Raw genomic sequence first — 24,379 nt, 5'->3', positions numbered from 1 at the left:
GATCTTATTAACTTGCTCCCTTTGCTGGGATATATTTGGGAGAATAAAGGGTAAAAGAGTAAACCCTACACAAATCCAGGGTGGAGTCCCTAAGGCAGTTGTGTGGCGCTTTGTATGCCTCCTTCTGGCAACTCCTACAACCAAGCTGGTGCTCCACCTTCCAGGTCCAGGACCTCCAGGCACAATGCCCAGGCTTGCGCCCCAGAGTGGTCTCTTCGGTGCTATTAATTCAGCGGTTCGGTTTCACTCCTAGAGGCACATTCCATTGTCAGAGTGTCCCCTACTGGTGTCTAGGGTGGGTGTGCTGTGGGGGCACAGTGCACTGTTGGAGAGACCCCCACCCACTGGAGCTAAGTGGGGCCACGCTGCCCAGACATGCAGTGGGAAGCCTGGCTGGCTGACATAGCTAATGCCACCCTGTTTTGAGGGGCTCATTCATGGCACCCTGCGAGCCCAGTGCCACTTTGCGAGACCCACAAAAACAGTGCTGGGGTCCCAGGATGTCATGAGTTGTTGGGTCCTTCTCAAGGCACCCCCCAGCTGGAGGACAGTGTGAGACGGATGCAACAGCTCATGCTGTGGCAGGGCGCCATGAGGAATGTGCCCCCCAAACTGCGCCTGGGGCAATGACCCCCCCCCAGCCATCTCACCCAATGTCACTGCTCCAGCTGGAGGCCACAACAGCTCATGGCACCCTGCACCCCCAGCACTGTTTTAGTGAGCCTCGCAAAGCGGCCTTGGGCTTGCAGGGTGCTGTGAGTGTTCCCCTCAAAGCAGAGTGGCATCAGCCAGCTGGGCTTCCCACTGCATGGCTGGGCAGGCAGCACAGTGTGGCCCCACTTAGCTCCACATCATGCATTCAGCAGAAGCCATCTGCTTCCCTTTTCCTGGCACCCCTGCTGGCACCGATCCAGCAGTCATCCACTGCTCTTCATGCATGCTCACATGCATGCTCACATGCATGCTCACATGACTATATTCTAGGTATAGTCCTGGTGGCGTGGGGTGCTAGGGTGCTGGGCCGGTAGGCAGGGCGCTGCGCGCTACGAGGGCGGGGGCACCGGAGCGATCTCCGCACCTCAGCGCCAGGGCGCCCGACCTGCTCGAGACTGCCCTGCTCACATGCACTTCCAGTTCTGTTCCCCAAATCGAGACAGCTCATCCTTCTCCGAGATGCCATCTTCCCTCTCACCTTCAGCTACAGACTGCTTTTCTTCACTGTCTAAGCCCCTCAGCTGCTCTACCACTCTCTGGACCTCCAGCTGCGGTCTTGGGTGGCCCCCTTGCAGTATTTTGTAAGGCATGACTCTTCCCTCACATGCAATCACAGCTTTCTCCACAAGGAGGCTTCTCATGCACTCTGCTTGCAGTTGTTTCATTTCACTGGACCAATAGTTCTGCCACTGTTCCATTTTCTCAAACTGCTCCTTTTGCTGCTGGCTTCGCTGCTCCAGTATCAGCCTGAACTGCTCAAGGTGTGTTGCTGTTTCTCCCTTCCTCCCCCCCTTTTACTTTACACATTGCTCACAGGCCTTTTCCACTTGGAAACATAGATCCCACCCTGACGCCAGTGTTACAGGCCACCCCAATCTTTGCCCAGTGGTGTGGGATGTCATGGGCCTTGACGCTTGACCTATCACCCAATATGGGCCTCCTCTCCCCCTCTCCCCACCATCTTCCCTCCCAACCACAGATATTCCTCATAAGCTTGGTTTCAGTTACATATTTATATTTATTATAAGAAGAACACTGTAAATAGTGAGGTTGGAGGGAAATGAAATGACACTTTATTTTGAATCTGGTGCATAATGTGACCAGCATCATATCTACTATGAGTTTCCCCCCCCCTTTTTTACAATTAAAAGGAACATAACTTTTAGAAAATAAATGAACAGAATACCCAGAATCTTTTTATTCATAATACAGTGTCCCTCATTATCTCTTACACTTACTAAAAACTAGAAATGAATTGAAGTTTTAGCATATATTAGCACATCATTAGTCTTAGTTGTCACACAAGAAACATAGATTTGCACTAGCTAAGGAGGTTTCATATAGTCTTGTTGCATCTCTTTCATGTGAGTGTCTGCAGAAATATTTTATTGCCTTTCCCCTTTTCCAAGAATTGCATAATCTGGATTCTTTTAACTGAAGAGTTAAGTCATTGGACATGATGAGTGGCATCCAGTGTCTGCCCATTTGCACAATGGAGCATCCTTTCCACAACAGTAGTTCCAGTTTCTTTTCTTTCCCCTCCAGCTGCTCAGGTGCCTCCAAAATCTGTTCTGGAGTAGATTGCAGGGCACAGAAGGTTGTAGGGATGGGGGAGTCGAAAGAGAAATCCCATTTCAGAGGATGCCTGCTTGCACTATATCGGCTCTCACCCTAAGACTCAAACATTTTATTTCACTCATATTTTTTTCTTAACAATCTATTAGGAGAAAAAAACCCCCAGTGATAACAGATTTTTCTTTAACATTATTTCTTTAATATATTTTGATTCTCTTCTGCTTCCCAGGTCAAGCCTACTAACACTCAGACTCCCTCCAACACAGGGTGCTGTGAGTGTCAATTAAATATAATTTTGGAATATTTGAAAAATTAGTGATAGTACTACGTTGGACAAATGGAATATGTGAATCATTTAATGCTTGAACCTCAGTTTGATTTAGCTCAGAGTAACAGGAAATGTCTGCTAGGAAGTTGATCACATTACCATCAATTTTAATATCATTAAGATATTGGATGACTCGTAAAACATGTCTCTCGAGTTAATGCTCTGAAATATATCTTGACTATCTCTATCTAGCTGTATACACTATTTTTGAATTTAAATAGTAGGCTGCAGCAATAATTTTATTAGCCAAATCTGCTATGGAAACAATTAAGTCAACATGATAAGAAACTACATTATCTCCTTCTGCTTTTTCAGTTATCCTTTTAATCTTAATGCAGTCTTTTCTACTATTTCCCATTTGTTCTAAGTGGTCTTCCATTCTATCTATAATTTGTTTGTTTGTGGGTTGCGTACTTCATCTTTCATTCTATTCAGCTCCTCATTAATTAACTGTAAAATCTGTTTTCCAGTCACTGATTGTTTTTGTAGCCTTCCAGTGCCTACAAGCTACTTTGCTGAAAATAGGAGCAGGGAAGAGGACTAAATTCAGTCCCCTTGGTGACCCTCCCAAACAGGTGCTTGACATTATTTTAATACCTTTGGAAAGGGTTCTGTGTGCACAGCTCCATCTGCTGGTGAAGAGTGGAGAAGAACCATGCAGGGAGCATCCATTTAAGCCCACAGTTCTCCATCCAGATGAACAGACAGGCTGGTCAGAGTAATCAGTGTCATAGAATCATAGAATTGTAGAGTTGGAAGGGACCCAGAGGGACACTTAGTCCAACCCCCTGCAGTGCAAGAATGTCAACTAAAGCATCCATGACAGATGGCCTTCCGACTTTGGAGAGTCTACCACCCTCCAAGGGAGTCCGTTCCACTGCTGAACAGCTCTCACCATCAGAAAGTTCTTCCTCCTTTCTTGTAGCTTGAATTTGTTGGTTCAGGTCCTACCCTCTGAAGCAGGAGAAAACACTCTTCTTTTACCCAGACTAACCATACCCAGCTTTAGCCTTTTCCCCAAGCCACATCAATGAATGACTGGTTAACAGTGATGACAGAGGGAGAGCAATATTAGTGGAAGAGATTTCAGTAAGCGTACGTGGGAAAATAGCAGCCTCTCTCAATAATGGAATGGGCTATTATTTTCCAGGAAGGGGGAATATTTTTACTCGTTTGGATGGGTGGAGGGCTTTTAGGGGAGTGATCTACATGAAGGGGAAAGTAGCCATTAGTTTTCTGGTGACAAATGGCAACAATGCCTGGTTGTGTGGTGTGATAGTCCCCCATTGAGATCAATCAAAGCTATAATTGGACAGGTTGTGAAACCTTTGTTTCCTTTTGCCTGCTAATCCCTGAGGGCCACAAACCTGGCTTACTGGACCTATGTTTGTTATGATATAGTGCAGAACTTCAAACGATAGAGGTACATTCACTTCTGCCCCTATGACTGCTTGTTCTAAGGACAGTTTGTTCATCTGTTGGTATAATGCTTCTTCTTAGCTACTTAGCTATATTTGGTATCCTACGCATACAATTAGTTTGACTGGAGGTAGGGTGTGTGTGTGTGTGTGGGAATCTTTCTGCTTTTCCTTCTACATTCAGAAGTCCCCCCCCACACCTTTTGGCCTTATAACCCCCTTCTTTACATGTCATATATAAAAATGGAGAAGGTCCATGTTTGTTAAAGCCAAGTTTTCTCTGAAACTGCTTGCCCGATCACGTTCAAATTTCACCACGAGGTCACATGCAAATATGTGAGTGTTTGCATGCACTTAGATTGGACAGATGTCACACCTATGGCAGGTAAAGCAGGTAAAACCCACTGTTCCTGAACACAAAACTCAGACAGCCGAAGATGCTGGGAGCATAGAAGTTGCAAAACAGTACCATCTAGCGACGGCTACACTGCTACTGCACCTGGGAAATCTTCCCTCTCCACAGCATTTCGGCTCAGCTTTACAGATTGGGCTGAGAGGAGGTGGGGGCTCAGGCACAAACTTTTGTAAACCAAGAAAACCTTTAATAAAAACTATTATTTTAAAAAAGGAATTCCCCAGGAAAATATGCCTTATTTTTTGCATAAGCCACATACATTCACAAGAACAACAGTAAGTTCTGTCTCCCTCTGTCAAATATAAGGGGAAGAAATGGAGGCAGTGAGAGATTTTACTTTCTTGGGTTCCTTGAGCACTGCAGATGGTGACAGCAGTCACGAAATTAAAAGACGCCTGCTTCTTGGGAGAAAAGCAATGACAAACCTAGACAGCATCTTAAAAAGCAGAGACATCACCTTGCCTACAAAGGTCCGTATAGTTAAAGCTATGGTTTTCCCAGTAGTGATGTATGGAAGTGAGAGCTGGACCATAAAGAAGGCTGATCGCTGAAGAATTGATGCTTTTGAATTATGGTGCTGGAGGAGACTCTTGAGAGTCCCATGGACTGCAAGAAGATCAAACCTATCAATTCTGAAGGAAATCAGCCCTGAGTGCTCCCTGGAAGGACAGATCCTGAAGCTGAGGCTCCAATACTTTGGCCACCTCATGAGAATAGAAGACTCCTGGAAAAGACCCTGATGTTGGGAAAGATGGAAGGCACAAGGAGAAGGGGACGACAGAGTATGAGATGGTTGGACAGTGTTATCGAAGCTACCAACATGAGTCTGACCAAACTGCGGGCTGCATCTATACAGCTATAAAAACACTCTGAAAATGCTCTGAAAAAAGCTCACAATGGAAAATTTCATAGAGTTCCAATTTCAGCTCTCCAGCGCCATCTGGTGTGACAGTGTTATAATACATTTATATATATTTTTTAACTTTTTAAAACTAATGTAGCTGAGTACCCTGTACATTTTCCATCTTCAGGACTGTTTAATATGAAAGAACATTAAACAATGCAACCATTGTCCCTCTGATGCTCTGACGTTATGTATTTTGGCTCAGCACCCCCAATGTGAGCAGTGCAAATGCTAAGCAGTCAGTGTGACTTAAAGCACATTTAGGTATCTGCTGGATATCTTCTGCATTACGCTGACTGCAAAATTTTGATGATGTTATAGCTATTAAATGTCAGCATGACCACCATGAGCTTGCTCTGCAGAACAGTCAGGAAGATAGCATCAAACACAAATGGACTTATGCCACATGGTGTTCTGAGTGGCTGGCTGTTCAGAGGATTGTTGTCTGTTGTTTCTTCAAGTGGCATTTAAGTCTCCCTATATGCATCACAGGGAGCAGGCATGGAAGGGGGTCAGTACTGATGTCTCATGCTCTACCACCTCGGCTACTCTCTTTATTATTTCATTATACACAAACACACATCTCCTGTTTTAACAAACAAGTAACACACAAAATAAATCACTCATGATTTATTACTAATAGATCTTGATTTACTAATAAATACATATTCCCTGTAGGGCCTCCAAGGGTCATCCCTAGGAGTGGGAAAGCTGATGAAGGAGCAGTCAGTCAGTCAGTCAAATACCCTGTTCCCATGGGCGTACCCAGGATCAAAGCTAGGGGGGCACACCAGCCACGCCCCCTAGCCACCCGATTGGCTAGCTGGCAATGATTTGGCCAGGATCCCCCCAGGAGGCTATTGGAATGTAATATATCAAGTAAAATAATAATATTGGGAATAACTGGGTACACAAATCACCCTGTTTCCAGTGGCCCCTTAAAATATGCTTCATGCAGAGTATGCGCAGTTAGAAGTTGACCTGGCTAAGCAAAACACCACCAAGAGTGTAGGGTATTATTTCCCTTGTGTGAAACCCCTTACTAGCTGTATGCTTGTCAAAGCATACAGATGAAAAACAAACTGATGGGTTTCTTCAACTGAAAAACAAACTGTCTCTAAAGGCTTTAAACTAAAAATAAATACTTTCTTCCACATCCAAAACCTCCCACAAGAACCTCCCACAAAACTCTCATTAAACTACCCGAGAGCTATCAGCAAACAAAGTAATTATACTAAGGTTTAACTAAAGGAATCTCTTAAACTAAGAACGAACAGAGTGTGACCCATAACGAAATGCATCAAACTGCAAGATCTAACAAAGAGAGATGCAGGTGGCTTTCTGGCAGAGCCTTATATACAAAAAACAGAGCCCACGCCTGTGAGCAATTAAGAGAAACGCTTGCACCTGTTTCTCTTAAACAGACAGTGTTTACATTAGACCGGCATGAAAGTAATGACTATTCAAAACAAAATCCAACACCCTCTCCCGGTCTATTGTCTAAATACTGAACATTGGTATCTTACTTATATCTTCCCATATTTAGGTGCTTGCACAAATCACTGTGTTTCTGAAAAGTTAGAGGCTTGGTTAGACCGTCGGCTACGTTATCTTCTGTAGGACAGTACTTTAACTGAATGAGACCTCTCTTAAACTGTTGGCAAACATTTTGGAAATGTATATCCACGTGTTTTGTTCTGAATTTAAAATTTCCTGTCTTGGCCAAAGATATACAGGGTTGACAGTCTTCCCAGACCATAATGGATAACACACACGTTCCTTGAACATCATTAACCAAACTAATATTCTAGCTCTCTGCATAATTCCGAAAGAGCACAGAACTCAGCTTCTGTAGAAGACAAAGTTATCAGACCCTGCTTCCTCGAACTCCATCCTATCAAGGAGTCTCCAAATTTGATGACCAAACCGGATACTGATTTTCGGTCTGGCAAGTTTGCCCAGTCACTATCAACAAAACAACTAATTAGTTCAGTTCCAGAATATGATAGCTTTAGGCAAAAATCTTTGGTGCCTTTTAAATAACGGAAAATACGTTTTACTCCAAGCCAATCATGTTTCTTTGGTTCAGAAACTGATCTGCTGAGTATACCAACTGCATAAGATAAATCCGGCCTACTCCACACGGATAAATATAATAAACTTCCTATAGCAGACTGATATAACTCAGGACTTTCAAACCTTACATCATTTTCAGATTGAGCACTTTTTATAAAATCTACTTCCATAGGTGTCTGCACACTTTTACACTCAGACATGTTAAATCTTTGTAGTAGTAGCTCAATTTTACTTGTTTGATTTAACAGAAAACTTCCATCCTCACTTCTTGTGATTTGCACTCCTAGGTACTCATGTATTTCCCCTAGGTTTTTAATCTTAAAGTGACCTTGTAGCCGTTTTGCAAAAGTTTGAATTTGGGCTTCAGTTTCAGCTACGTAAATCATATCATCAACAAAAACCAAAACTAGTTCTTTTTTATTATTTGAACCTCTTACATATAAACAATTGTCGGCCACACAACTTTTAAATCCCAAGCTTGTAAGCACATTATCTAGAAAAATATTCCAGTTTCTAGCCGATTGTTTTAGGCCATGTGAGGGACAGGGGATATTGCGAAGTCCCTCCCCTCCTGAGTTCAAGCCCATCCCCGAGCGCAGGGGAAAGCAGGGAGAGTTCCGATTCCAGTGGGGAAGCAGGAAGTCGTGTCCGAGGCTCAGACAAGGTAGCGGAGCCAGGGTCCCAGGTGGGACAGGAAGGGGCAAGCAAGGGGGGCAGACCCATCCCCCCAACTCCAGAATTGCGCAGAAAGCGGAGAGGGAAGAGGATGGGTCTACCAAAGTTGTTATGTTGGAGAAAAACGCGCCAAACGCCATTCGGAGGTTCTGATTCAAGCTGAGAAGATGTGTCCTTGTAAATAGCATTGCCTTCAACACTGTAAATACGCAGCACCAATAAAAGATAAAATGCAGAGCTGTATAGAGTCGTTACTCTGAAGTAGCCCGCTCCGGCCACTGTGACAGGCCATATATGGATTTATGCAACCGGTAAACTTGTCCAAGTTTTCCTTCTTTAAACCCTAAAGGTTGTTGCATATAAATTTATTCTTCCAAAGGTGAATTTAAATAGGCTGTGTCAACATCAAAATGGTTGACCTTTAACCCTGTTTGTGCTGCATAGACTAACAGCATTCTCATCGTATCACTCCTAGCTGTGGGAGAGTAAACAGCCATGTAATGGATGCCTGGTTTTTGCGTAAACCCTCTCGCCACTAAACGTGCTTTACATTGTGCTTCTCCCGTGGCAGACCTCTTAACTCTATAGACCCATCTGCACCCTACTGCCTCCTTGCCTTCCGGCAGTGATGTGACAGAATATACTCCAAGGTCTTTAAGAGACTTCATTTCTTTTTCCATTGCCTTTTGCCACATATCTTTCTCTTGTTTGGGTAAACTTAATACATCCTGATAACATTCTGGTTCACAGGTGACACAACAAACTCTTACATTCGTGGCACCAAACCTATCAGGTGGTTTCCCTTTCGTTGTCCTTTCGGACCGTCTAGGTAAATCAGGAATTACTTCCTCCTCCACTTTTACATCATTTTCAAGTGAATATGAATGATTTAACTGATCAACAGCACCATCATCTAACTCTGTATCACCCTCTTAGTCAGATTTAGGGTGTTCCCTCTTCTTAGGGTGAGTCGTAAATTTTTTATCTAAGAACAGAATATCAGGATTACCATGCAGGTGTGCCCATCCATTCTGTTCACAGAATTCCGCACTTCTGCTAACAATTACTTGTGTTTGGTCTTTATCAGGATTAATAAATCTCCACCCTTTGGCTAGACTTTGATATCCACAAAAACGCATTTTTTGGGATTTGGGTTCGCCTTTTCGCCTCTGCGCACATGGGATTAAGACCCAGGCTTCACAACCAAAAACTTTAAAATGATCAACTGGAGGTTTCTTTCCATATAACAGAAAATATGGGGTGTTTTGAACTGAAGAATTAAATAATCTATTCTGGATATAATTAGCACATAAAATTGCTTCCCCCAAAAAAACTGTTGTGGAAGCTGGGAGTCAAATAACATGGCTTCCATCATTTCCTGAAGATATCTATTTTTCCTTTCAGCTACACCGTTTTCTTGTGGGGAGCACGGATTTGTGGTTCTGTGACAAATACCTTTTCCTCTAAGCCATGCTTGAAAACTGCCACTCATATATTCTCCCCCTCTGTCACTTTGCACTTTACAAACTTTAAAAGAATATTGTCTCTCTACAAATTTCACCCAATTCTTAATCACTTCAGCTGTTTCACTCTTCTGTTTAAGGAGATATGCCCAACAAAATCTTGTTTTATCGTCAATAATTGTGAGCACATATTTAGCTCCTCCTATGCTGGGATTTACCATAGGACCAATTAAATCAGTATGGACCAGTTGGAATGGCTTATCACTTTTTCTAGTACTTTCAGGATATGAACATGAATGCACCTTCGACGCCTTACAGGCTCTGCAATCCAAATATTTTCCACAAGCCTCTAATTTACACCCAGTAGCAAAAGACTCCAACTTTTTAACATTTTTCCAGTTTGAATGGCCCACGCATCTATGCCATAAATGGGCACATTTCTGGTGCTGGGGAGTGTTAGCACACTTGGCTTGAACCTCACATGGGTGGTTAACAAAAGCTGTATCAACTAAAACATACAAACCATTAACTTTTGTAGCAGTGGCAAACACCTTGGACTCTTTCTTAATTTGGCAATAGCCTTTTCTGAACACTACCTCAAAACCAGCTTCTGATAAACAGGATACTGACATTAAATTATTTTCTAACCCTGTAACACAATAAACCTCAAGGTTTGTACTTAGACACTGTATATATGTGTAACCATGAGCTGTTATTGCTTTCTTCCCTCCATCTGCAAGACAGACATATGATTTGTCAAGTTTAGCCTTCTTGCTAATACAAGCAGGGGAATTAACTAAATGTCTGGTTGAGGCTGAGTCAATAACCCATGACTGTGAAACAACCCCCTCAGAGTCTGCTACTTTGGCAACAACAAACAGAGTTTTAATTTGTTTCTTTCCAGAAAACTTCTTTTTCTTTTTCTGACTTCCATGTGAACTTGCTCCTCTTTCAGGATGAGGGCAGTCACGAATTAAATGTGTGGGGTCTTGGCATTGATAGCATCTGTGCACAATAAATGCCTTCTCATCCCACTCACAATTAGGACCTGTAGAAGCTCTAACAGCTCCTGACTGAGGGCGTAGAACCCCTTTAGAACCTTCTTTCTTTTGTCTTGAACGTCTTTCTTGTTCAGTAACAAGCCTCCCATAGACATACCCCATAGTGAGTTCCTGCCTAGGCATAGACTCAAGTGTTTGAACAAGATTTTCCCAAGAAGAGTCTAGAGAACTAAGAGTTGTGTAAGCTCTATTTTCATCATCTATCTCAACGCCTACTGTCTGCAATTCTGCAAAAAGTGCAGTCAGCTTCAATAAATGCTCCTTCACACATTGTCCTGGAGCAAGCTTTGTGTTATACAAAACACGCGTTAGCCCAATTCTGCTTCCAGCAGTTTGTCTAACATAAATGTCCCTTAATGCCACCCAAATTTCGTTTGCTGTAACTAAATTTTGAACATGTGGTAGTTGGGAGTTCATAATACTCAAAATGAGAGTGGAACTGGCTATCTCATCTTGCCTAAGTTCCTCTTCTGTGGGATCATCATTTAGTGGGTTTTAAACTACTGTCCATAGACCTTCTCTTTTTAAATATGCTTTGGCTTTCAGGCACCACTGTGCATAGTTTTTGTCATTTAGCCTCTCAAAAGGAATTCCTTGAGAAAATGTCCCCTCTGCCATGGTAGGAATGTACACTGCTTACTCACAGCACTGGTTTAAACTACTCAGCGTTCCCTGCCTTTCAGCAGCTTCCTTTCTAACCAAATAGCCCAGGGCTTTCTCAGGTTTCAGCTCTTTCACAGCTGCAGTAATTACTATGCACACAGCCACAGCCACAGCCTTCCACTTTCTCTGTGGGAAGATAGACTATGTTTTTCTCTGGGATGTCTTAGCTACAAACTTCTATAAATGCAGGTCCCAAAACCAGCCTGCTGGGCCCATAACCTATTGGAATGTAATATATCAAGTAAAATAATAATATTGGGAATAACTGGGTACACAAATCACCCTGTTTCCAGTGGCCCCTTAAAATATGCTTCACGCAGAGTATGCGCAGTTAGAAGTTGACCTGGCTAAGCAAAACACCACCAAGAGTGTAGGGTATTATTTCCCTTGTGTGAAACCCCTTACTAGCTGTATGCTTGTCAAAGCATACAGATGAAAAACAAACTGATGGGTTTCTTCAACTGAAAAACAAACTGTCTCTAAAGGCTTTAAACTAAAAATAAATACTTTCTTCCACATCCAAAACCTCCCACAAAAACCTCCCACAAAACTCTCATTAAACTACCCGAGAGCTATCAGCAAACAAAGTAATTATACTAAGGTTTAACTAAAGGAATCTCTTAAACTAAGAACGAACAGAGTGTGACCCATAACGAAATGCATCAAACTGCAAGATCTAACAAAGAGAGATGCAGGCGGCTTTCTGGCAGAGCCTTATATACAAAAAACAGAGCCCACGCCTGTGAGCAATTAAGAGAAACGCTTGCACCTGTTTCTCTTAAACAGACAGTGTTTACATTAGACCAGCATGAAAGTAATGACTATTCAAAACAAAATCCAACAGAGGCATGGTCAACATCCACGCCCCCAGAGGAAAGGGGGGCGTTTGCAAGGCAGCACATGGAGCCACCCGCGCTTGCACTCCTGCCTCGCCTGCTCCTTTAATAGCAGCAGTGACTAAAACGAGGTAGCAGCAGCAAAGCTGCCTCCGTTGAAGGAAACCTGGACCTGGACCTGGGCTAACTTCAGCCCACACTCTTTCAAGTCACAGAGAGCACAGCACAGAAAGTGCTGCCCCACAATGCTCCATGGCCCAGGTCCAGGTCCAGATTTTTTTCAATGGAGGCAGCTTCGCTGGCGCTGCTGCCGTTACGCTTCAGCCAAGCAGGCTGTGTCCCTGCCTGTCCTCTCCAGCTGCCCTGCTTCTAGGGGGCAGCTGCCGCCCCTGCCCCATGCTGGGTATGCCCATGCCTGTTCCCTTTCCACAAAGAGTTTTATTACAGGTGCCCCAAAACATGGTGAAACTCTTTTAAGACCAGCTAGCACTTTAGCATTTTAGGGAGCAATCCCAACCCAAGATCCCTCAGGGTGCCTGACTTAGGATCTAGCGGATCTCCTGCTTATCTGGCCAATTCCCAACTCAGCCGGTCTTTCCTGACTGAAGCCCCACATTCTAGCTCAGCCACAGAAATGCTAACATAACTCCCTCATCTCGGCCCAGCTGGGGCTCAGTTAGCTGAGCTGAGGCCAGGGGCTCTTATGCCGGCATAAGTTTTGAAAAAATGGATGTTGGGGAGGAGAGGAGGGAGTGGAAGTGGCAGGACCTGGGCAGGGGTAGAGACTTATGTTGGATCCTAACAGCATTCAGCTTGGTCATTTGACCTGGCAACTCAGCAGAACATACACTGGCGAAAAGAGTGGCATATGTAAAACTCTATTTTCTTTTCAGTTGAATTGGCACTTTTGAACAGGGTAGGGATAATTTAGACCTGCTTAATTTAAGCTGCTGAAAATTCTGTCAGCTTCTTGTACTTAGGATTGCTCTGTTACTTCTGAAAAAGGTGAAGTTGCTGAGTCTCCTTTAAAGGCAAACCCTGCCGATTCCAAGGGCATCACTGAACATTGTAATAAGCCTATTGCTGGTAAAGGTAAAGGTAAAGGGACCCCTGACCATTAGGTCCAGTTGTGACCGACTCAAGGGTTACGCGCTCATCTCGCATTATTGGCCGAGGGAACCGGCGTATAGCTTCCAGGTCATGTGGCCAGCATGACAAAGCCGCTTCTGGCAAACCAGAGCAGCACATGGAAACGCTGTTTACCTTCCCGCTGTAGCGGTTCCTATTTATCTACTTGCATTTTGACGTGCTTCCGAACTGCTAGGTTGGCAGGAGCTGGGACCGAGCAACGGGAGCTCACCCCGTCACAGGGATTCGAACCGCCGACCTTCTGACCAGCAAGTCCTAGGCTCAGTGGTTTAACCACAGTGCCACCTGGGTCCTTAGCTATTGCTGGTACAGCAGTCTAAATTGTGATAAAGGCTGGCTTGAATAGAACCAAAAGTTGTGTGCTTATCCTTAACAGGGAGTGCTACCCAATGATGAGCAGGTTGAACAGCTCTTCCTTGACCAGTGGCACCAGCCATTACAGCTCCTCCCAGGGAGCCTATCCAGCGCCATGGTTCAAAGATCCCTCTGGTGCCCCCCCCCCTTTCCCAGAGTTGCTGACCTTTTTACAGTGCTGCCGCGAGGTCTAAAGTTTGCACGGAGCACTGGTGTGAAAAATGTCGATATACATAGTCGCTTGTCTGAACATTTCAGGGGACTGATGTTGTATTTATTCTGGCAAAGGTGGGGATTTTTTTTAATGGCTTAAGAAGGCAGATTGCTTTTGCCAAGTGGAGCGATCTCAGTGTGTGGGTGCCACGGGGCGAATGTAGGATACCATTCCCCATTGCTTGTTGATTGAAAATGCCCTGTGTATCTAAAGCACGCGCAGTGTGATCCTAAGCAGGTTTGAATGCAAGAGCAAAACAAAACAAAACTCTGAAGCAAGCTTCCTCCCCCCCCCCGCCCCTTGCCAGCAATACATAATTTACACGACCCTAGGAAAGACCTCCGTTGAACCGCGTGGGACTTACTTCAGAGTAAAGAGTAAAGGCGGTTGTGAGGGATTGGGGCCCTCCCTGCCTTGGGCTTCAAAAGAACTCCTAGATGTCTCCCCAACCTGATCCCAGAGTTTGATGTACCCTTCTGTGAGGGGGGGAGGGGATAGCCTTTAGGGTCTGGGATGAATTTTGAGGGAAAGAGCAAATTTATTCCCACCTTTTCCGCTCACCTTCTCCGCCTTCCGCGCACAACAAGGCTCCGTCTCTTCCTTTCTTGTGGAAAGAGCTCGGAGGGGTGGGGGGGGGAGGGGATAGAGAGTGGCTCCAACCTTGTGGCTAGATCGCCACCACGGTGCCAGCGGGGAGAGCTCCGGACTGCGGGAAAGCATCTGGAGCCTTCCTGCCGCAGGGATGACCGCAGGGTGCTGGAGGCACGCAGTGCAGGAACGGAACCCCTGCTCTGCCTTGCTTACCTCCCCACACTCTCCCTGGACTCTCTGGAACCCCCCCAGACCTTGGCGCCCTGGTTCCCTGCACCACTACCCTCAGTGGTAAAGACGTCCCTGGCTCACTCCATCTGTTCAGCACTTCTGCCACGACTCTTGAATCAGGTGAAAGGAGAGAGTACTGCTCTAGAACTAGAGTATTGCCTCAACTAGAACCAGGGCTCTCAACACTGGACCTGACCTGGTGGAACACTCTGTCTCTTGAGACCAGGGCCCTGTGGGCCCTTATTTTTTTCCGCAGGGCCTGTAGAGGACAGAGTTGTTCCGCCTGGCATTTGGCCTGGAGCCAGTCTGATCCCCTCCCCCATTTTCCCTTTCTTTTTCCCTTTTGTATGAGGCTGCATTTTAAATTTTAATTTTAATGTATTTAGTCTTGTTGTTGAGTTGTCTTTTAACTACAGTGGCACCTCGGTTTATGAACACAATTGGTCCGGAAGTCTGTTCATAAACTGAAGCGTTCATAAACTGAAGTGAACTTTCCCATTGAAAGTAATGGAAAGTGGATTAATCTGTTCCAGACGGGTCCGCGGAGTACTCAACCTGAAGCTTACTTAACCCGAAGCATGGGTGTAATTGGTTCCGAAAGTCTGTTCATAAACTGAAGTGAACTTTCCCACTGAAAGTAATGGAAAGTGAATTAATCCGTTCCAGATGGGTCTACGGTGTTCGTAAACCGAAAATTCATAAACCGAGGTGTTCATAAACCGAGGTTCCACTGTAGTTGTTTTATATTTGGTGTTAGCCATTCTGACCCGGCCTTGGCTGGGGAGGGCGGGGTATAAATAAATTATTATTATTATTATTATTATTATTATTATTATTATTATTATTATTATTATTATTATTATTATATGCCACAGGCAGAAGAAAGGCCCTTCAGAACTTCCTTCTGGAACTGACCAGTCAACCAGGAGAAAAAACTAATGGAGCGAGATGGCACAATTCCAGTCCCAGAAGGATAGCATAGTTGACGATTTTATAGTTGATGATTTTGAACATTTTTGAGAGAGAGAGGAGAATTAGTTGAGTTGTACTCCCCCGCCCCCTGCCCTCCTGGCATAGTTTATAGGGCTGCTCACCAGCCAGAAGATTCAACATACGTAGTACCTGTATCTACAGCTTTGGAAAGTAGATCAATTTGTTTCAAGCTTCTCCAACACAAAAACAAAGTTCTCTTTCTTCCCTTGCTCGTGTAGTAGGGAATCTATCTAAAAACAGCAATACCTTTCCCCCTGGTTTCATAACTGAGAAAAAAAACCAGATGAAAATGCACCCAGCTAATTTGCACCATCCCAAAGCATCTGAATGAATCTCCTAAAGTGTTTGTAGTTCTACGGTGTCCTGTAGCAGCCATTGTGAAATAAATAAAATGAACAAAAAGTGGGGGGGGGGAGGACTTCAAATCAAGTGTTTGTTTTGCTGCTCAATGACTGGGAACAATTTTGGTCATGAGGCAATGTCAGCATCATCAAGTGCAAAAAGCCTGAGTTAAACAATTGCTTAAACATCCTTCTGGCCTTCCCTGATAGTTTTCCCATTCATTAGAACAAAAGACCAATAAATCCGAAGGCAATCCTGCAAATCTTTTTTTAAATAACCTAGGAATTTCATTTGTTTTGCCTGAGCTTATGGGGATCATGAGATCCTCTTGAAATATATCCACATCCCATCCTCTATTTGCTCAGTTTTGTTCCCTTACGAGTTGCTCAAGCTTCTAGTGCAAGGATTTTCTTCTTTTTAGTAAAAGGGAAGATCTGATGCCATTTGGAACTTTTCATGCACCTGATCTTCAGGTATAATTAATGTTTTTGATGCTGAAATGTATTTTATTAGGCATTGTTGAATAAATAAAACGGGCAAAAAGTGAACAAAGGACTTCAGATCAAGTGTTTGTTTCGGTGCATAATAATTGGGAACAGTTTTGGTTATTCTCTTTAATGTCATCATTTTAAAACGAGTAATGCTACACGCTGTATAAAATTACAGTCTGACTACCTGTTGCACTTAGCAGAGAAGGAGTAGCAATGTGTAAGCCAGGCATGGGCTATTAAGCGTTTGAAAGCTCCCCTGGAAGCAGGCAGAAAGCTGGAGAGAATCTAAGGCAAACACACAGCAAAGGAGGAGCTGCCTTGGCTGCATTATGTGATTTCTCTCTGCTTACCGGCATTTCCCTTTAGTAGCACATTCTGCCTACTCTATCCCCTTTCTGCCTCTTACAAAGGTAAGACAAGCAGAGGAAACAAAAGTCCCATTGTGCCAATGGAGCTGTGCGCCTGGATGCAACACAATTGTGAATGCAACTCTGGCACCTAGCTTTGCTTAAGAAGCCAATTAAAAAGCATAAGGGCCTCAGCAGGAAATGAATGGTGAGCAATTTCTATAAGGTCTGATACACCTGTGTTGCATATGTTAATATTGCATGTGGCAAAGTTCAGCTGCCTTACAAAACATGAGACGATTAGTTCATCCAGCTCAGTACTGCTGACATGGGCTGGCAGCCGCTCTCCGGGGTCTCCGATAAAGAGAAAGATGTGGGAGAGTGAGGCTTAGTGGTTTGTGGTTCTTATTCTTGTTTTTATGACATACTTTGCATTTTATTTTGTATTTTGTATTATTATTTTTTTGTAAACCACCCTGAGATCTGCGGATGAAAGGCGGTATACAATTTTGATAAATAATAATTACAATTTTCCTAATGAGGGGATATGGTCAATGCCAGGGCAAAACTGCCCAGAAATGCCACAGGCACTTCACAGCCTTTTGCTGCCCGCTGTTTGACAATGCCTTTCCTGTATACCCATGTAAGCTTATTCCACAATATACCTGTTATTTAACATGACATGAGAGCCTTTGCTTTATAGAACATATCATTCATGGATCACAAATGTAGCAGAAAATATGGGTGGAGCCTTTAATCAAATAACAAAAAGCAAACATTCTTATTAAAGGTTAAGTCAACACAGTTTTCAAATTAAAGGACAAAGCTGAATAGCTCAATCATAAATAAGACTGTAATAAATCCTCTTACAAACATCCTCAGGTTAAACAGGAAATTCAGTAACCTTGTAGCCCCCTATTTGTATGCATTTGCAGTTGAGGAATATATTTCATAAATCCAATGGACTCTAGCATACCCTCCAACATTTCTCTGATGAAAATAGGGACATCCTATTCTATAATGATAATTTTACTATTTATACCCCACACATATTACTGGGTTGCCCCAGTCACTCTGGGCAGCTTCCAACATCTATAAAAACATAATAAAACATTTTTAAATAACCTTCCCTACACAGGATTGCCTTCAGATGGTATGGGGGTTGGATAACTCCATACCCTTCAACATTTCTCCAATGAAATAGGGATATCCTAAGGAAAAGTGGGACATTCCAGGATCAAATCAGAAACCGGGACAGCTTCTCTAAATCAGGGACGTCCCTGGAAAATAGGGACCCTTGGAGGGTCTGCTCTAGTCTACCAATGCTTAAGACATAATAAAACTGTTTGCCTTTAAGGTGCCACAAGACTCTTGGTTTTGCTACAGCTCAGATGGACACAGCTTCCCTTCTGGACATTCCAAATATCGATCCTCTCCCTCCAGGTTAGATTTGGTATTTGGACTTCAGAACAAAAATACAAAAGAATGGCCTTGGCCCAGTATACCTGAAGGAGCGTCTCCACCCCCACCGTTCAGCCCAGACATGGAGGTCCAGCACCAAAAGTCTTCTGGTGATCTCTCATTGTGAGAAGTGAGGTTACAGGGAACCAGGCAGAGGGCCTGCCTTCTTGGTTCCACCCTGTGGAACGCCCTCCCAGCAGATGCCAAGGAGGTAAAGAATTATGTAGGTTTTAGAAAACATCTGAGGGCAACCCTGCACTGGGAGCCAGATGGACGGGATATAATTATAATTATAATTATAATCATCATCATCATCAGGCTCAATTCACTTGCAAGGTATTGAGGTGTCTTTACCCAACATTTCTCAGGACCATGGGTAGGCAAACTATGGCCCAGGGGCCGGATCTGGCCCAACCGCCCCTTCTAAATCCAGCACACAGACTTTCCGGGAACCAGCATGTTTTTACATGAGTAGAATGTGTCCTTTTATTTAAAATGCATCTCTGGGTTATTTGTGGGGCATAGGAATTTGTTGACCCCCCCAACAGTGGACTGGCCTCCTGGTGAAAAGGTTTGCTGACCCTTGCTAAGGACCCTATAATACAGGCACTTCCAGTCTGTTCTAGCTTTAGTAAAGGTAAAGGGACCCCTGACCATTAGGTCCAGTCGTGACCGACTCTGGGGTTGCGCGCTCATCTCGCATTATTGGCCGAGGGAGCCAGCGTATAGCTTCCAGGTCATGTGGCCAGCATGACAAAGCTGCTTCTGGCAAACCAGAGCAGCACATGGAAACGCCGTTTACCTTCCCGCTGTAGCGGTTCCTATTTATCTACTTGCATTTTGACGTTCTTTCGAACTGCTAGGTTGGCAGGAGCTGGGACCAAGCAACGGGAGCTCACCCCGTCACAGGGATTCGAACCGCCGACCTTCTGATCAGCAAGCCCTAGGCTCAGTGGTTTAATAGTATTAAAGTTTCAAAGTCAGTTGGCTAAGCAGTTAATGTTATTTATCTGCTTTATCTGTTTTACTTCTTTGTGTGCTTAAAAGCCATATACTGGAATTTTAATTGGAGGACAGGCACTGGGAGAGCAGCTGTTTTGGCTTGGCATTTTTAGCTGATAAGACATGTTTAGAAAACCCTCTTGGTTTTCTAACTTAAATCGACTCTATTTTAATTCTTCTATCTTTTATTTCTTCCCTTAACTTATTTTTTTTACCAAGAATGTGTACATTTCAATTTTAAATCAATTAATCTATCCTCTTTCTTCCTCATTAATTAATTAATCCCGTCCCCCCTACTGCTGTAGCCAAATCCTCTAGACATTTCAGTGAATTCCATTTATCATACCCAAATCAAGCCATACATATCAGTCCATTGAAAATATTCTTTACTTATTCATCCTACTCCCACCCTATCCCAAATCCAACCCCAATGTTCTTTCCACAAATTCTGCCGCCCCACCATGATTACACCTGTTGTCCAATCCCTCCCCTCTTCCTTTGCGCTCTTTTTCTCCTCTATGTCTCGAAACCGGATCTTTACATTGTCCATCTCCATGTCTTTCTCTTTTTTCCTCTTTTTTCCTTCTGTCTTGCAGCTTTTACCCTGAACTCCTCCTCTCACTAGGAGTTCAGAAGTGTCCGCTGTTTCTTTCTTGAGGGCTCCTTGGGAAAAGTCTAAGTCTCGCCCCACATCTCCCACTTGTGGGGCATTATATTCTTCCTGTTCCTCTTCTTCCAGAGTTTGTATTTGTAAGTCTTTTGTACTGTCTCTGTCTCTCCATAATTTGTTAAGCTCCTGCAGCTGTTTGAATCTTGCTTTAACACTTGCTTAATGTCCAGGAGCACAGAGGAGATCTTTTGCCAAACAAGGTCTTGTGATGTTGTTGTGGCTAAGTCTTTCTCAGACATCTCAGATTTCATGTGCCTCTAGTTGTTTGGGCAGCCAGAAATGGCAGGGATCAAATTCCAACTCTCTCTACGCCATTTTGATTGAATTGGGTATATTCCTCCTTTATTATAAAATATCATTTCCTTCATGTATCTCTTAAACCCATTGTCCACATTTTAACAGCTCTTTTTTAAACACCCCCAAATTGTTCAGTTCCAACTTCAGTTTTTATAATCCAGATCTTAATAAATTCGTATTCTCAGGTCCGTTCACTGAGCTGTCCCTGGACCCGGGTACAGCTTTCAAGGGGACTCTCTTTTGTCAAATAACGTTGCTTGCAGGCTCTTCTTTAAAATCAATTCTCCCCCCTGCGCCTGCAGCAGAGGGGCTTCTAAGTCCGCTTCCTGATAAATTAGATATTTTCAATCTTTTTGACAGCCAAGGGCTGAGTCACTGCCTCATTGTCTCGCGGGGGGGGGGGGTAATCGACTCCCTTTTTGAATTACCCCCTATTGCCAATTGGTTCTTCTAATTAAATTAAATTCCACAGTCTTTGGTAATTTCGAATAGTTTTATCCTTACTTTAGGGGAGTCCCGCCGCTCTCCTCCGCCGGTGTCAGGGCTTCGTCCCGCGAGGGTAAGATGACGTTCAAAATGGCTCCCGCGTCGCTGCCTCCACTTTCTCCGGGGCTCTTTCGGAGCTTACCAGGAAGTAAAGGGGCCTGCGAACGGAGCGCTGCCGAGCACTTTGTCCAACAGAAAGCTCAATCTGTGGTTCTATGGGGGTCACGACGCCCTCGCGACTCCCCCCCCCTCGCAGAGCTGGGTTGCCTCGGAGCCCGAGGTGAATCCTGCCGACGGAGCTGGCGGCAGACCGGAAGTCCTACATTTGGGTATGAATAGAGTGAGCCTGTGACCTGGACTCAGGAATTAAGTACTTATCATCACAAAAGAATAGCCAGGCTCTCCAGGTAAACCCATTAACAGCCAGGTAAACCCATCAACAGGTTTTCTGCCAGATAGGATTTTGCTGTAGTAGACTACCCCTTCTGTGATATATGTATGATGTATGGGGGATGGTCTTGGGATACAGGGTGGGCAATTTCTAAAGTCTATCTAAGGGCTTGCACATCTTTGTTCAGGGTTCCTCCTCCCTCCTTTGTGTGTGTGTGTGTATGGGGGGGTGAGCACCCTGTTGCAACAGTTTAATAAAGTTCAGGCTTACTAGCTGCTTTGCTTCTTGATATTCTCTGGTTGGCCTCTGTTATTTTCTCCTACTCATAGAGAACCTATATAATAACTCTATACGGGCTCTTGGATACCGCATAAGGGGAAAAGGAGCAGTTTTTTCTCACAACAGAGGCAAACAATCACTTTTACTTTAGGGGAAAAGTAGATAATTCCAATATTTTTAAACATCAAACACCATTTATAACCACTGGAGTTCATTTGTTTGCTGTGACATGCTTAATTGAGCAAATAGCATGAGGGGAGTTTCTCAAAGAACATTTTTATAGGAGCAAGTATTTTTTCTCTCCTCTGGACTTTTACAAGATGCTTTTGTCTTTTAGTAAAGAAACAGTCCTTTTCGACGGCTAATAAAACATAGTGTGGTTTCCATTTATAGCTTGTATAATGAACAACAGTGTACAGCAGGCACGTCCAACAGGTAGATCGTGATCTACCAGTAGATCACTGGATGTCTGTGGTAGATCACTGGTAGATCACTGGCTCCCCCCAAAGAAGCTCAACAAGTTTGGTTCCTCTAGAATAAGCTCAAAATTTTCACCCTTCACCCCCCCAAACAGGGCTATCCTTCCTAAAAAATTCAACAACTTTGACCTGAAACCCCCCCCCCCCTGAAAAAGGGGGTAGATCACTGCCAGTCTTTAACTCTGTGAGTAGATCGCAGTCTCTTGGGAGTTGGCCACCCCTGGTGTACAGTATTACAGAAACCTCCACAGGGTTCTGTCTTGGGCCCAGTCTTGTTCAACATCTTTATCAATGACTTGGATGATGGGCTTGAGGGCATCCTGAGCAAGTTTGCAGATGACACCAAATTGGGAGGGGTGGCTAATACCCCAGAGGACAGGATCACACTTCAAAATGACCTTAACTACAGATTAGACAACTGGGCCAAAGCAAACAAGATGAATTTTAACAGGGAGAAATGTAAAGTACTACACTTGGGCAAAAAAAAATGAAAGCCACAAATACAGGATGGGATACACCTGGCTTGAGAGCAGTACATGTGAAAAGGATCTAGGAGTCTTGGTAGACCACAAACTTGATATGAGTCAACAGTGTGATGCAGCAGCTAAAAAAGCCAATGTGATTCTGGGCTGCATCAATAGGAGTATAGCATCTAGATCAAGGGAAGTAATAGTACCACTGTATTCTGCTCTGATCAGACCTCACCTGGAATACTGTGTCCAGTTCTGGGCACCACAGTTCAAGTAGGATATTGACAAGCTGGAACGTGTCCAGAGGAGGGCAACCAAAATGGTCAAAGGCCTGGAAACGATGCCTTATGAGGAACGGCTTAGGGAGCTGGGTATGTTTAGCCGGGTGAAGAGGTTAAGGGGCGATATGATAGCCATGTTCAAATTAATACATAAAATGATGTCATATAGAGGAGGGAGAAAGGTTGTTTTCTGCTGCTCCAGAGAAGCGGACACTGAGCAATGGATTCAAACTACAAGAAAGAAGATTCCACCTAAACATTAGGAAGAACTTCCTGACAGCAAGAGCTGTTCGACAGTGGAATTTGCTACCAAGGAGTGTGGTGGAGTCACCTTCTTTGGAGGTCTTTAAGCAGAGGCTTGATAGCCATCTGTCAGGAATGCTTTGATGGTGTTTCCTGCTTGGACTGGATGGCCCTTGTGGTCTCTTCCAACTCTATGATTCTATGACTTACGCATCACTGTGGAGCAAGCATTTCCCTTCCCCCTGATGAATTCTCCCCTTGTGTGGCCTTGATGTGATTCTGAGGTGTTTTTTGTTGGGCACCCTGAGTCCTTTCAGGTTATCTTTCCCATTTCCTTCATACATTCAAGCAATGAAGATCTCTGTGTGTTTTATGTTTGGAATTAAGCTGTGAATAAGCCCCCTTCTTCTCTACATAACGTTCAAGTGGTATCTGTACTCTTCACCTCCGCCCTCCCTGCCTAATTTTATACAGTAAAACAACCCCTGATCATTAGGTCCAGTCATGGACGACTCTGGGGTTGCAGTGCTCATCTCACTTTACTGGCCGAGGGAGCCGGCGTACAGCTTCCAGGACATGTGGCCAGCATGACAAAGCCGCTTCTGGCGAAGCAGAGCAGGACACGGAAACGTCGTTTACCTTCCCACCAGAGCGGTACCTATTTATCTACTTGCACTGCTAGGTGCGTACTCTGGTCCATGGGGTCACGAAGAGTCGGACACGACTAAACGACTAAACAACAACAACTGCTAGATGGGCAGGAGCAGGGACCAAGCAACGGGAGCTCACCCCATCGCGGGGATTCGAACTGCCAATCTTCTGATTGGCAAGCCCTAGGCTCTGTGGTTTAGACTGACATTTCACTGTCATCCATTATTACCAGGAAACATCTTATTAGTCCCCCTGTCCATGGAAAATGATATTAATCCAAATATCAAGGTTAGTCAGTCTTCTTTCTTATAAAAGCAGTAAGACAAATAGTTGCTTCCCTTCCCTTCTCTTCCACCATAAAAACTTGGACCCAAAATGTGCGGAATGTAGCACTTATGGAACACTTGACTCACCATCGGAGGGTGATAAAAGGAATAGGAAAGAAATATGGGGTTGACTGTATGGTCTCGATTTACCGTATATCATTTCCCTTCCATCTCAATCTCAGCAGCCCCTATAGAGAAATCATCTTACTGCTATAGATTGAAGTATGCCTAACGGATGTGAGCTGAATTTGTAACGTAAAAGATTCTCCAAGTCTGTTTTGGATGACTGCATATAAGACTTAACATCTGCATGTGTATTTGTCTTGGAAGACAATCCTTTGTGTTTGGTAACTGTTTTTTACATTTTCAATAAAGTTGATTTTTAAAAAAGAAAAGAAAAAGAAATACTGGCATGTGGATTGTACATAAAAGCTGAGTTTTAGATCCATGTTCTGATTTCCACATAGCCTTGGAAAACCTCTCAGCTCTCTAACTTTTCTGCA

The 24,379-nt window shown here is 44.0% G+C and overlaps 1 protein-coding gene across 1 annotated transcript in view; it reads right to left on the bottom strand.

The window, feature by feature from the left end:
- Positions 1-18,404, bottom strand: part of LOC118082805 (cysteine-rich venom protein helothermine-like) — a 49,947-nt gene extending 31,543 nt beyond the window's left edge. The window contains exon 1 of the mRNA XM_035110633.2: positions 18,346-18,404. The gene's annotated coding sequence lies outside the window, so the exon portion shown is untranslated. The remainder of the gene's footprint in view (positions 1-18,345) is intronic.
- Between the last annotated feature and the right edge of the window lie 5,975 nt (positions 18,405-24,379).

The sequence above is a fragment of the Zootoca vivipara genome, chromosome 3, assembly GCF_963506605.1.
Source record: "Zootoca vivipara chromosome 3, rZooViv1.1, whole genome shotgun sequence".
Lineage (NCBI taxonomy): Eukaryota > Metazoa > Chordata > Lepidosauria > Squamata > Lacertidae > Zootoca > Zootoca vivipara.
Note: the sequence above shows the minus strand (reverse complement) of the source record. Positions and strands in the feature narration are given on the sequence as shown.